Below are 13,967 nucleotides of genomic sequence, written 5' to 3'. Positions count from 1 at the left end.
GGAGTAATGAAGGCATCATTGTGATGCCCAGAAGTCTATGCGGTTCCAAACCGCATAGACTTGGAAGGGGCTCAGACTGTGACGTCTGCAGTCATGTCATGACGTGCTTGCTGGGCTAAATGCTGCTGATTGGTTGTCGCTCTCTTCCCGGGCTTTATGTGCTAGGAAAAGAGCGAGAATCAATCAATCAGTTGTGGGCTTGACTTGTGCATTGATTTGTGACCGATTTTATTAATAATTTAATTTCTTTGGCATTGGTCGTATTTTAATTTTTTTTTATTTGGGTGGATTTTGTCAGCTGTGCTGGAGTGTGCAGCCTGTGCTAGCCTGAAGGAAGAACAGAAGAAGAAAGAAGAAGAAGAAAGAAAAGAAGTTAGAAGAAGAACAGAGTGAAGGGGTGCAGAATTAAAGTAAGTATTGTAGCTCATGATTCACTTTTCCTGCAGCAATTGTACATTTTTGATAATAGTTTTGGGTGATTATGATTAATATTGTATTAATTTGTCCCTAATTCGGAATTCCATGTATGGTGAGTAGTAATACAATAAAAGGCTAAACATAAGTCATAGGGCTACATACAACAGTTGCATGTCAAGAGAGGGATTTGATTAAACTTACTTTCTGACAATTAACAGTTTAACTGTAATGTCTAATAATAGAATAGCAATTTTTTAAGTTTATAAGATGGCTATTTGAAATTTGTCCTTATTTTTGGGACTGTAATACCCTGTTAGTGGCTTTGTCCAAGTTTTTTGTGCTAAGGTTGACAGCTATGGCAAGAACTGAATTCACTGAATATGTTTGAGGGCTGTATTCCCTCATTACTGGGTTTGTCCAGGTGTTTTGTGCTAAGAGGTTGACAGCTATGGTGAGAACTGAATTCATTAAATGATAGCCATTTAAGTTTCAATCTTCCTCTCTTTCACAAAGCAGCTGATTTGGGGTAGTGGTATGTTGCTCTTGACTGTTTTACACAGGGAGGGACCTTGGCAGTAAAATGTACGGTGGTAACACAGCATTTTTCTTTCACAAAGCAGGTGATTTGGCATAGTGGTATGTTGTTCTGACTCTTTTGCACAGGGACCTTGGCAGTAAAATGTATGATGGTAACACAGCATTTTATTCTAGCAGCTTTCCAAGATTATACAAGCAATGTTTAATGTGTCCCTGTTTTTTGCCCTTTTGACCCACCCCAATAAATTTGGCTTTTTCCAGACTTCTTGTGCTGCGAAGTTGAGATGCAGTTGAGTTTTGAGTAGATTTTACAAGGAGCTGAGAGCTGCAGGGGAAGAGAAGTTTAGTACTGATTATGCTAAGTCAGCTCACATTGCTAATAGCACAACAGGTTGTGTACTTGCTTTTGATGCAGAAGGTTGTTGGTTCTATTCCCATAATGGGTGAATGCTGCCATACTGAAAGTTAAGATACTAACTATGAGCCTGTTATCAGTTTGCCATCCATTTCCTATTGCAATATTACTAGCTTATTTTTAATGTAATTTAGGCAATTTATTCCTCAGGGGAATCAGACACTTTATTTTTCGATGAAACCATGAAATATAAAGGTGACTGCTAGCAGCAACCTCTTCATTACAGATTTATTTAACGTGGAATTATTTAGATGACTTTTTTACTACTTCAGAGATTGTGCATATTTACTGATAATGGTGGACTGTAGAATTGTGCATATTTACTGATAACAGTGGACTGTAGAAGTTTGAGTAGACTTTTATGATGGAAATGTTCTGAATTGGGCAGTTTTGTTTCATTGTTTACTGGAAAAATGTTCAAAGCAATAGGAAGGTGTATCAAAGAGCCCATGTATGTTTCATACGCAAGGGGCCTATGATTTGAAAACAGCCCAAAATTAATCTTTATCTGCCACTGGCAAAATGTATTTTCTTTGAATGTGGGTTTCAATGCTGTTTCAATGAATGTGAGTTTCAAGGGCAGAGAAGTTTTAATGCTAAGTTTTCATTGTGAGACTGCATTGCTTTGTTTAGTAGATGACTTAGTGTTTGTGCTGTAAAATACAAAATAAAACTTTCAAATGAAGTCCAATTCATCATAGAAGTAAAGCAGTATGCACATTAGTGTTTATGGTAAATGGAGTGAAATAGCCAAGTAATGGTTCATTGGAATGGCTGCAGAGGCTCTATTCAACCATGATTTTGTCAGGGGGGAAGGGCAGCAAACTCAGACAGGCCCAGCTGAACTATACCTCCCAACTGTCCAGATTTTCAAAGAATGAATATATTTTTGCTTCTTATTTTTGGTTTGTTCTTCATAAAATTTGTAGTTTTCTGGCAAATCATTTAGAAATTAAGTCACTAAATAATGATACACTGAGTTTCAGACTTCATAACCTTCAGAAAAATGCATGCTAAAGTAAGAACTGTTATTCTATCAACTGTCTCAATTTATACAAGAGCAATTTTTAGTACTGTTTATATGTTCCCCCAATATATTTGGCTTTGTTCAGATTTACTGCATTAACAGGTTGAGAGGTACATGTAAATAAATTGCTTTATAGAATTAGGCATAGCCAACCTCTCAACTGTCCCCAATTTTGGCTCAAAATGTTGCTCTTCCCCGTAATAATCCCTCCGCAAAATAGCAATTTTGGAAGAAAACGTGGAGGGTTTACAATTAAGAAATAACTGTAATAATCAAAGTTATAGATTACTTGAAATGCATGTAGATTCTTTTATTTTGTCAGCTGCTCAAGTTAGCAGTACTAATATTAAAGTGTCCCTTCTTTGACAGGTTCCCAGCTGTATTGTGTGGCTATTTTATATTTTTGCATCACATTTGGTCCATTTTTCATAAAATTGTGTTTTTGGCAAATTAGTGACAAATCACTAAAGACTGAAGTTAGAAAATAATGACAGACATTTGAGTTTCAGATTTTATACCCTTCAGAAAAGTTATACTAATGCAAGACCTATTCTATTATCTTTCTAAGTTTATTAGAGCAATATTAAAAAATTGTCCTTATTTTTGGGCTTTTGTCCCACTTCTGTGTATGGCTTTGTCCAGATTTCTTGCTCTGAGGTTGAGAGGTATGACAAATGTGTCAGGGCCATCACAGTCAGCCAGAGACATTTCAAATTGTGACATACTTGTTGCACCCCACTCCACCATGTAGTGACTCTGGATGTGTCCAAGCAAGGCAAGGAGTAGTTATGCAGTGTAAATGTGCATTGTGTCCCCCCCCCATCCAAGGTAGACACAAGTACTACAGTGGCTTTTCATCTGCCCTTGATTTTGCAGAACGGTCTGGTTTCTGTCATATTTTTGTACTGTTGATTTATGCTTATTACTCAAAGTGCCTGTTGCTCTGTGTTTAAGTAGCAATGCTTTAATGACCATAAGGTAAGCTTATCTGAGATCGTAAGATGCAAGTAAGCTTTAATAAGCATACTGTTAAAGAATTGTCAACATTGAAAGTCTTTCTGTTGTTGCCATGCAGAGAATACTTGACTAGATAATGTATAAGCCTTGGGTATTAAAGGACAGGATTCCATTATTTTAAAAAGCTTATTACACTTGTTGGAGACTTCCAGTCATCTCTACAGACTTTACCCGTAAACTAAACAGAATGCCAATCATGTGTGGTCCATAACCTGTACAGTAATCCTTTAAGCAATGTATCTTGTGCTTGTTTCTTGTTTGCTTTTCATTTTTTACTTTCATGTTTTCCCCATGAAACAAGTAGATAGTTGTCAGGCAGCAGGTCTTTTTTGGATAAGAAACATTTTTACAAGTGGGGGCATCACAGAGATTTCTACTTTCAGCATGTTACTTGGTACTTTAATAAAGCTGAATATAAATTATAATTAGAAGTGCAGTGCAAGGAGAAGTGGTTTGAGTTGAGTGCTTCTGGTTTTTCTTATACTTGATTTTGACTGGCATTCCAGTAATGTATTTAAAAAGTAATTTATTTTTTCATGCCTCACAACCTTTTGTTTCCATCTAGATATTAAGTAAGCTGTCATGCAGCCAATGCATTGAAATATTTTTATTCTTCTACACTTATTTTTGTCTTGATTGGACTCTCATAATGATGGTTTGCCACGCTGGGCAGCGTATTTAATTAAAGTTAGTTTTTGTGGTTTTGAGCATAGCTCCTCCCCTTTCTAATTGACCACACCCCTTCCCCTTGACCCCACACATTCAGCTGTCTCCTGCAGCCCCCCTTTGATTTGAAGTCACCAGCCGCCACTGTGTAAATTGTTGGTGAATTTGAACTGTCTGATGAGAAAAAATGGTTAGCATTAGAACATCAGCTTTATATATATATATATATATATATATATATATATATATGTATGTATATATGCATGCATATGTATATATTTAGTTAACTTTTTCTTTTTCTGGCTAAAAGGACCAACCATAGCTTGTTCCATGGTCAAGTTAAAAATTGTGCCTCTTTTCCACAAAAATTAAGCTGCACAAGCTGGTAAAATTTTAAAAGCAGTATAAAGATATATTTCCCACAAATACTGTAGCCCCAAATAACAATTTAAACAGTTTCCCCACAGAATAAACATTTTTAGAATGTTTAAATTAGCTTTTAAATTGCCAAACACAAAAGTGTGTTCTAGTTTGAAAGTACAGCAAAGTCACATGACAATTAATAAAAACACATACTTCTAGGTTAAAAAAAGTATTTCTTATACAGGAAAGTAAGCTATACATTAAAAAATATATAGATTTTTTTCCTCCAAAGAGAACTTATTTGCCCAGCAATGGAGCAGCACAAGCAGACCAGCAATCATCTAAAGCCAGAGAGGTCCACTCTTCAGTGGCAAGTAAGCTCTCAAGGGCTTGGCACCCAAGCATGTCTTTTTAGTCAGCTTAGCTTGAGCTGACTAATGATGTGGGTGTGTGGAAGGTACCTTGAAGCTTTGGAAGCTGGCTGGCTGTTATATTCTCTGCAGAATATAAAGCAAATAGATTAGGCTACTGTGCAGTGATTTATATGAAGACCATCACAAAAATACTTTTCTACTCAGTGAACTAAATTATCTCTTTATTCATAGGAAGAACTATGTCTCAACCAATAACCATATAAAAAACTACTAGACTTCATTAACTTTAACGATCTCTAACAAATTGTAAAGAACAGCAAAATGGGGAAATATATTTCATCTTGACAATCCTTCATCCCAGATGTACTGAACTAAACAGATGCTCAACTGTATTTACACTGAGCACAATGTCATTAAAATTTTCATGCATGCCATACCCAACCTCATAAAAAGTTATACCATCGGTAATGACTTCTCAAAATGGCACCTACGATTCTTTATCAATATGGCACCTATGATTAATGATTTCTCAAAATGGCACCTATGATTAATGATTTCTCAAAATGGCACCTGTGTGTTTAGGGTTTCACTTCCCAATGGGTAGGATGCACACTCTGCATTAAGGTGTATTTAATGGGGCAACAAAGTGTGTTGAGCCTTTTGTATCAAACGTGCAGATCACAGAAGAGCTGTTGAGACACTGAACATCTCACCAGGATGTAAATTTGTAAAAACAGACCTGTTCCTGATGTACTGAACATTAAAACTCCTCAACACGTGAAACCATTTGCTTAGACTATAAGCCTGGGGACATATACGCAAATAGACACTCAGCAAACATAAACAGTGAATATCAACCACAGCATGAGACATGGTAGAGGAGGAAATACTATGTGTGTTCAATGCAATAAAGGAGGAGAAGGCCAGGCAGACCTTCAAGAGACTTCAGTGGGGTTATGAAAAGGGAAGACTTCAGAGACTTTAACACAACCAAAGCTGATAATGCTACCTAGAGGCAATTTCAACCTTATCAACCTAGAGATATTCAGACTAATATTTCTAACTCATGTAAGTGCTAACAGCTTAGCAAGAGTCATAGCCTATATGCAGAAGAGTGCCCTGGTGATAGTGACTGACACATACCAAATGGGGTTTGTGAAGACAGAAGCAGCACAAATGCAGCAGCACCTTGTGTCATGCATAGCAAGTTGGCAGAGGTTTAGGTAAACAAGTGAGAGGCTCTGTTTATCTATGCATGTGTTTAGTTAGTTATAAGAAAAGATTATTTCTTTATTGGTAGATGAGTAGACCTTATTTTACATTTTGGATGACAAAAATATTGAACTGCAATTTGAAATTTAGAAACTGGATCAGATCACTACACCAGAATACCATTATTACATTACTGTTCTAAAGCTTACCAGTGGAAACAAATCAGAAAGCGTTGTGATTATAAAAGTGCTGGTGCAAAGGGCTAGGTTGCTACTACATAGAAGGTGCAAGCAGTGGAGTTTATGTGTTTTTTATCTGTTTATAGATATAGAGTGTATTGTAATTTCAGATATTTTTTATTACTATTTGGAAATTGGCAAGCATTCAGTACAGAAATGTAACTAGAAAAAGATGTAGCAGTCAGGTCAAGAGTAAAAAAAGATGAAGAATCCTACAACTCCCTTCCAGTGTATGAGGCCTGTATCTTAGAAACAAGGGACTTTAGAAAGGAATTTAAGGTCTACAAAAACAGAATGGCAGAGATAGAGTCACTTGATGGTAGTAGTAATTTCGCAAAACACAAGGTTATGTAAAATTGAGAAAAGGTAATAGTGGTTTGCAAGGGCAAGCTAGTCATATTTTGGCAACATATGTGGTCATGCAGAATTGAAGAAAAAGTCATGTGGAGTTGCATGGTCAAAATTCCCCACTCATTAATGTTTTATGTTAGAGAATGATTTACATTAAATCCCCAAACATGAGACAATATTGGACAGAGCCCAATAATGTTTAGATGATGAGAGAAAGAGAGAGAGAGAGAAAAAAAAGACTGAATTTAGAGGAGAGGTTCTGCGCCTGACACTGTTGCAAAGGAAGAAGGTATGTAAAAGAGTGGGGAAGGTGACAGCATTTAATATGGTATGGAGTCAGTCAGTAACACTGTGTTTATTCTACCTGCTCCTGCTGTATTGTACATATGTCTATGAAATGGCATATGATGATACAGAGGAGGCTGGATATCCAAGAGACAAGATGGAAGTGTAGTGCAGCAAAGCCACTTGCACTGATATTCAGAGTCTACTACTCAGGAGGACAGGCTGAAAATGGTGTGGGAATTGTGGTGAGAGAAAGGATTCAGAAGGCAATGGGGGATATCATCAGAATTAGTGACAGATTAATGGCAATCAGACTCCAGTGTAATGATAGGGCAGTATTCATAATCTTAGCCTATGCCCCACAGCAGGGCTGTGATAAGTGAGGAAAAGAATGCATTCAGATAGCAGTTGCAAGACCTACAAGGTTAAGCAGACCAACATGAATTGGTGTTGATAATGGGTGACTTGAATGCACATATTGGGACAGACAGAACAGGATATGAGGACTGCCTGGGTCCACATGGGTGGGGTAACAGGAATAAAAAAGGAGAGGTCATTCTAGACTTCTGTCTCACAAATGGCTTGATAGTAGCCAACACATGGTTTAGAATGATAGGTAGTCACAAGATCACATACAAGACTGGCCAACATGCAACTCAGGTAGACCAGCCTAGTAAGGAAAGGGCACTGGGGTAGAATGAATGATTGCAAAGTCATTCCCAGTGAAACAGTCGGTCCACAGCATAAATCACTGGTTGCCACAATCAGCCACAAGCAGTGGTCAGAGAAGGCTCTAAGGTCAACAGAGACTAGGCTGAAGACCTAGAAGTTGACTGGAGAGAAAAGACAACAGTTCAAGAAATTACTCAGGGCTCTAGCACCTCCAGAAGAGGAGGAAATAGGTGGAACTGAAGAAGAATGGCAGCACCTCAAAACAGCATGTGTGAGAACTACAGAACTGATATGTGGCTGAGTCAGGTATGGAAATAAGGTACATAAGGAAAGTTGGTGGTGGAATGCAGAAGTCCAGGAAGTCATCAAAAGAATGAAAGCATGCAGGAAAAAGTGGGAGATAGAAAAGATTGACCAGGCTAGGAAAGAATACTGGTTGGTTAACAAAGAAGCCAAGAAATGAGTTGGAATAGCAAAGAACAGGGCATCACAGGCACTCTACCAGCTTCTGGAAAGTGACTCAGTAGGTGGCACAAAAAAACTATCTAAGGCTGCAAGCCAAAGCCAGAAAGATAAAGAAGATAGTCAGACACCCTTCATAATTTCATAAGGTATGCCAGCAACAACATGCTCACCAGTCCACAGGACATCAAAGGCAGATGGAAGGAGTACTTCCAGGAGCTTCTGAATGAAGAAAATTGTACAGAAGCTGTACTGCCTCAGAAACAGCCTATATTGTGAGAAGAGAAGCCTACCCTAAAAGAAGTAAGAACAGCACTAAGGAAAATGAAGTCAGGGAAAGCAGAAGGCTCAGATGAAGTCACAGCAGATATGATAAAGATGCTGGGTGAGATAGAGGAGAAATGACTACTGAGGGTAATCATGGCAGTATGGAGAGAAAAGCATATCCCAGATGAAAGGAGAATAAGCATAATCATGCCAGTGTACAAGAACAAAGCTGTGGACAGTACAAAAGCATCAAAGTCCTATTATACTGCATGAAAGTTATAAAGAGGGTGCCTGATTAGTGGATACGCAGAGTAGTAGAATGTAAGATGGGAGATGAGTAGTTTGTATTCAGATCAGGATGCAGCACAGTTGACCCAATATTTGCATTGAAAGAGATACTTAAGAAGAAGCTAGAGATGAGGAGAGAGTCCAAATGGGCATTCCTAGACTTGTAGAAAGCATATGATAAGGTCCCAAGAAAGCTGATATGGGCAGTATTGCAGTGGTTTAAAGTCCCAGAAACATTGATAGAATTAGTGTAGGCTATGTACAAGGACCCATTGACTCAAGTATGAACAGTGTTTAGTTTCACAGAGGGGTTCCCAGCGGGAGAGGGTTTGCATCAGGTTTCAGCTCTGAGCCCACTGCTGTTCATACTGGTGATGGACTACATTAGCAAACAAGTTGGAGGGGATGGATCAAGAAAGCTGCTGTATGCAGACAATGTGCCATTACAGGCAGACTCTGAGCAAGAACTTCAGCAAAGGATAGGGGAATGGAATGCAAAGCTGAAAGCACATGGGATGAAACTAAGTACAGATAAGACAAAGGTAATGGAAGCAAACTAGAAAAATCAGAAGGAGCTGAGAAATGAGATAGAAGGGAAGACAGTGAAGCAGGTTAATAACTTCAAATATTTGTGAGGGCTGGTTGAGGAGAAGGGAAGTCTGAATGAAGAGGTTAAAGCTAGAATCAGAGAGGCTATAGCCAACTGGGATAAAGTCTCAGGTGTAGTGTATGACAGAAGAATTCCAAAGAAGCTGAAAAGTAAGGTGTACAAGACAGTGGTGTGACCAGTACTACTGTATGGTACAGAAATCTCAGCAGTAAAAGCAGAGCAGATGAGGAAGCTAGAGGTGATGGAAATGAAGTGCTGGAGAAGGGTGGTAGGATGCACACTGTGGGACAGACGAAGGAATTAGGACACAAGAGCAGAAGCCAAAGAAGCTCCAATTGCAGAAAAGATCAAAGAGAACAGAGTATGGTGGTTCAGACGTGCAGAAAAGCAGAAGACAATCTGGTGGAAAGATTTGGGACAGACAGGAAAAGGGTAAGAGGAAACAAGGATGTTCAGCAAAGAGGTGGATGGATTGTGTGAGAGAAGTTCTGTGACAGTCAGGCATGAGTATTGAAGAAGGCAGGAGTGTGGCCTTGAATCAAGATATATGGTGATAGCTAACATGACACCCTGACCTCTAGTAGAAATTGGAAAAAGTGGGATGGTGATATAATAATGGTAATGATGATGTCTCTGAAAATTTGTTTAATAAAAATATTTGAAAAATTCCAAAAATAAAGCTTTCACTTCACAGTAAGTAGGATGTCAACTCTGCATTATAGTGTATTTAATGGAGTAACGTTTTTTTTTTTTTTTTTTTTTTTTTTTTACAGCCAAAGAGCATCATTACATCTGTGGAGTTCCATTACATTTCAATTAATAAGGAATTCAGAAGTAATGCTGCTGTTTCACTTTGAGAGTTAATTATTACAAGCAAAGTATGTGTTTGCAGGTTTGTCAGTTTTGTAATTCTACATGGTTATTAGGTTGTCTTGATAGATGTGTTTGTGATGATGTAATATGTGTGCACTACAAAAGTGATGGAAAGACTGGAGGGGTATAGACCAAGAGAATTAGGGCCCAGCACTGTTCCACTTTGGAAACAGTTGCTGCATTAGGAAATAAATAGTCACACATTTAGGAAAGAGAGACAGATGCAATACCCAGGAAAAACAAAAGGAAATCCACAGGTAGAGGGCAATCTTTGTAAATAAGCACACAAGTCTGTTTTTTTTATGATTGGGCCTCTGATTATAGTTAGTTTATGTATTCAAGAAACAGATGCACGTGTGTGTAAATATTTATTTAAATAATACAAGCATGCATACACAGACACACACATATATGTTGATCACAGCCTGGTTGAACTCGGTTCTGAACTTCTAACGATGTGGACATCCTACAAAAGGGCCTCACTGAGACAGATGCCTGGTGTCAAAACCATGGCCTCAAGCTCAATGCCAAAAAATGCATTGTCATCCCCTTTGGTAAAAACTCTGCACCCATGAACTACAACATAGGCGGTAGTATACTTAACACCAAAAGTATGATATGAGACTTTGGGACACAGGTGGACAGTAGTCTCTCCTTTGATAATCACATCTCCACAGTAGTCAGGAAATCCTTCTACATGGCACACCTCATCACAAAAGGTTTTTCATCCAGAAAAAAAGAGGTCATTGTTCCCCTCTACTCATCACTTATTAGACCCATTATAGAGTACAACACCCCTTTTGGTATGTACCTCACAAGACATCTACAACAACTGGAAAGGTGCAGAAATACCTCACAAAGAGGATTACCGGCCTCAAACAGATGCCCTATAGCAACTTTACTCTGTCTCATATCGCCTATTCAGAGGTGATCTCTGCCTAACATACAAAGCTATGTCAAACCCAGAGCTGTTGGACATGCTCTACTTAAAGAAATCCCAATCCCTCTGAGCTACACACTCTAGGGACCTAAACCTTGTCACCACAATAAACAGAACATGCCGGAGGGATAGATTCCTATCCCAGAGACTCTCCATACTCTGGAATAAACTACCTCTCTACATCAAACAAAGCCCCTATTAGCACTCTTCAAGAAAAATCTTGATGACTAGATGGGAAATAGGAAATTCACCCCAGGGATCACTTCTGTGGCTCTGCTCGACAGTGGCACACGAAAATAATTTTCTTGGGTGGCAAAAGCCAGGGTACCTTTTTGGCTGGGCTTGTATAGGCCCCAGGGCCGATAGCCTAGTACCTACCTATGAACCTATGAACCTAACAGTCTTGCAGTGAGATGGGTCCATTTCTCCTCCCTCCTCACTGCTGATGACTTAAGTTTCAATAGATCACAAACAATGATCCATAATTGAAGGAAATTCAGTTCAGACAAATATATTCACAGAGATAACCATGTTCTGGACACCTGAGTGAAAAGATGACTGACACTCACATCACTGACTAATTTCACTTCATTGCACAATCAGTTGAAAAACTCCAAAAAGAAGAAAAGCATTTTGTGTAGGGAGCACAAAAAAAAAAAAAAAAAAAAAAAAAAACCCACAAACTTCTGATTTCACGACACAAACTGCAAAGTAATCCAAAATACTGCTACAGGTCCGGAAATCAATGTCATTCATCAGAAAAGCTGGTCAGTCCTTCAGTAAACTTTATTTCAATAAAAGTAAGCGCTTTCATTAAATTAAACCATATGTGAACTTCTTCAGACTCTTCACCCGCAGTAAAAGCTCTGTTTAAAAAGACTCAAGTACAATGATGCAATCATTAATTCACTTCCTCAAGTGTCTTAAAGGTCCAGCTACCCTTTTCTTAAAAATATTTTTTAAAAACATTTTAAATATAAAACAAAGACAGGTACAAGATCAAACTACCTTATTATTTAAATAATGTTTTAACCCAAAAGGTAGTTAACACTTATTTAAAATATTACCTATCTAGTCACAGCTTTTAATGCTAAAATAGGTTTCATACTGCAGCAAACCAAAAAAAAAAAACAAGCAAGGCTAGCACATGTGTGAGGGAAAAAAAGACTTTAATAAAAGTCAAATAACAGTCAACAGACCAGTTTCGGCTAAAAGCCTTTTTCATTGCATAACACAGACTGCAATACACAGCCCCATATTTATTGGGCACTACAAATTGACAGATACAATCAGCCAATCAAATTTTTTTATAGGTGTTCATTTAAACCAGGTGGAAAAAGACCACCCAGTCACATAATCCATGCTTTTTCCTTTCTATTTAATATGTTGTGCCATCCAGGTTTACAACTTTTATTACCACAGACCCTATCAATAATGATATAATGAAATTTAGAAGATGTGTGTTTACTGCAGCAGTCAATTCAACCTAGGTTAAAAATAGGCATTAAAAATTAGTTGCCATACTAACTCTTCCTTTTGCAAATAAAGTTTCCAAGGCCCTCCCCTCACCTTTACTGGGACATGATCAATGACAAAATATTTAAAAATATGGCACTCATTCACATTCACTTCTTTTGCTAAGGCATTAGATACATTCATTTTTTAATACTATATTCATATTCATAGATACGTCTCCAAGTTTCCTCTCAGTTTTCCCAACATGAAAACAGGGACACTTCTGACACTGTGCTAAACAGACAACTTACTTAGATTCATAGTTAAAAATACCCTTTGTCTAAAAAGGTTATATGGCAGAAGATAATGTTTTAGCCAATATTCAAAAGCCTAGAGGAGATAGGTGCAGACCATCACTGGCAAAGCAACATGTTTGTTAACCATATGCTTCAAGCATAGGTCTCAACATGCTAAGAGGCAAGTGTGGAACACAGACCATTGCAATGTGTGACAAACAGTCAAAATATGGACCACCCTATTTTCACACTGAGCAAAAAGCTTACCTTAAACATGACCATGGTCTTTCAACCAAAATATATGTCCGGACACACACACACACACACACACACACACACACACACACACACACACACATTCACCTGGTCATACCTCTCAGCTGCCCAGAATTTTGCAGAATGCCCAAATTTTTGCCTCATATTTTTAGTCTGTTCCTCATAAAATATGTAGTTTTCTGGCAAATAACAGATAAATGAAATAAAGTAATAAAAAAATTGAGTTTCAGACATCATATCCTTCAGAACATGTATGGTAACACAAAGCCGTCCTGTTATTCTAGCAACTTTATATGTTTATAAGAGCAATATTTAAAAATCAGTTCCTTTTTTGGGCCTTTGTCCCCCCATTAATTAAGGCTATGTCCAGTTTTCTTGTACTAAGATGTTGATAGCTATGACAATGACAAGTCTGAGAAAATGCCTGCAGTTGGAATGTGCGTTAGGCATGTGTAGGTGTTGGCAAACTTAGCATGTTTTTGATTCCTTTATTGATATTTTAAGCACAGAAATTGTTGTAAATGGTTTTGTTTTTTTTCTTGCATCCTCATCAGCTTTTGGCTTATTCACTCAAGTTGCTGAATAATATCCCTTCCTGCAATCAGAAAACCCAACACACACACGCACACACACACACACACACACACACACACACACACACACACACACACACACACACACACACACACACACACACACACACACACACACACACACACACACACACACACACAGAGTGTCTTGGAAGGCAAGATTAGTAACGGAGAAGGACCAAGTAAAAAAAGATTGGCAGGTCACAGGACAAAACAGCCAGCCTTCCCACAGGATACAGTTAACTAAGGGAAGGTTCATAAGACCCTTCAGCCAGGACGCTTCCTTTGGCATGCTTAAGGCAGCCCATGTTATAAAGCTGAGTGGATTCCAA

This window comes from Protopterus annectens, chromosome 1.part0, assembly GCF_019279795.1.
Source record: "Protopterus annectens isolate FY-2018-M chromosome 1.part0, PAN1.0, whole genome shotgun sequence".
NCBI lineage: Eukaryota > Metazoa > Chordata > Ceratodontiformes > Protopteridae > Protopterus > Protopterus annectens.
The sequence above is the reverse complement of the archived record's forward strand: the minus strand, read 5'-3'. Positions refer to the sequence as shown.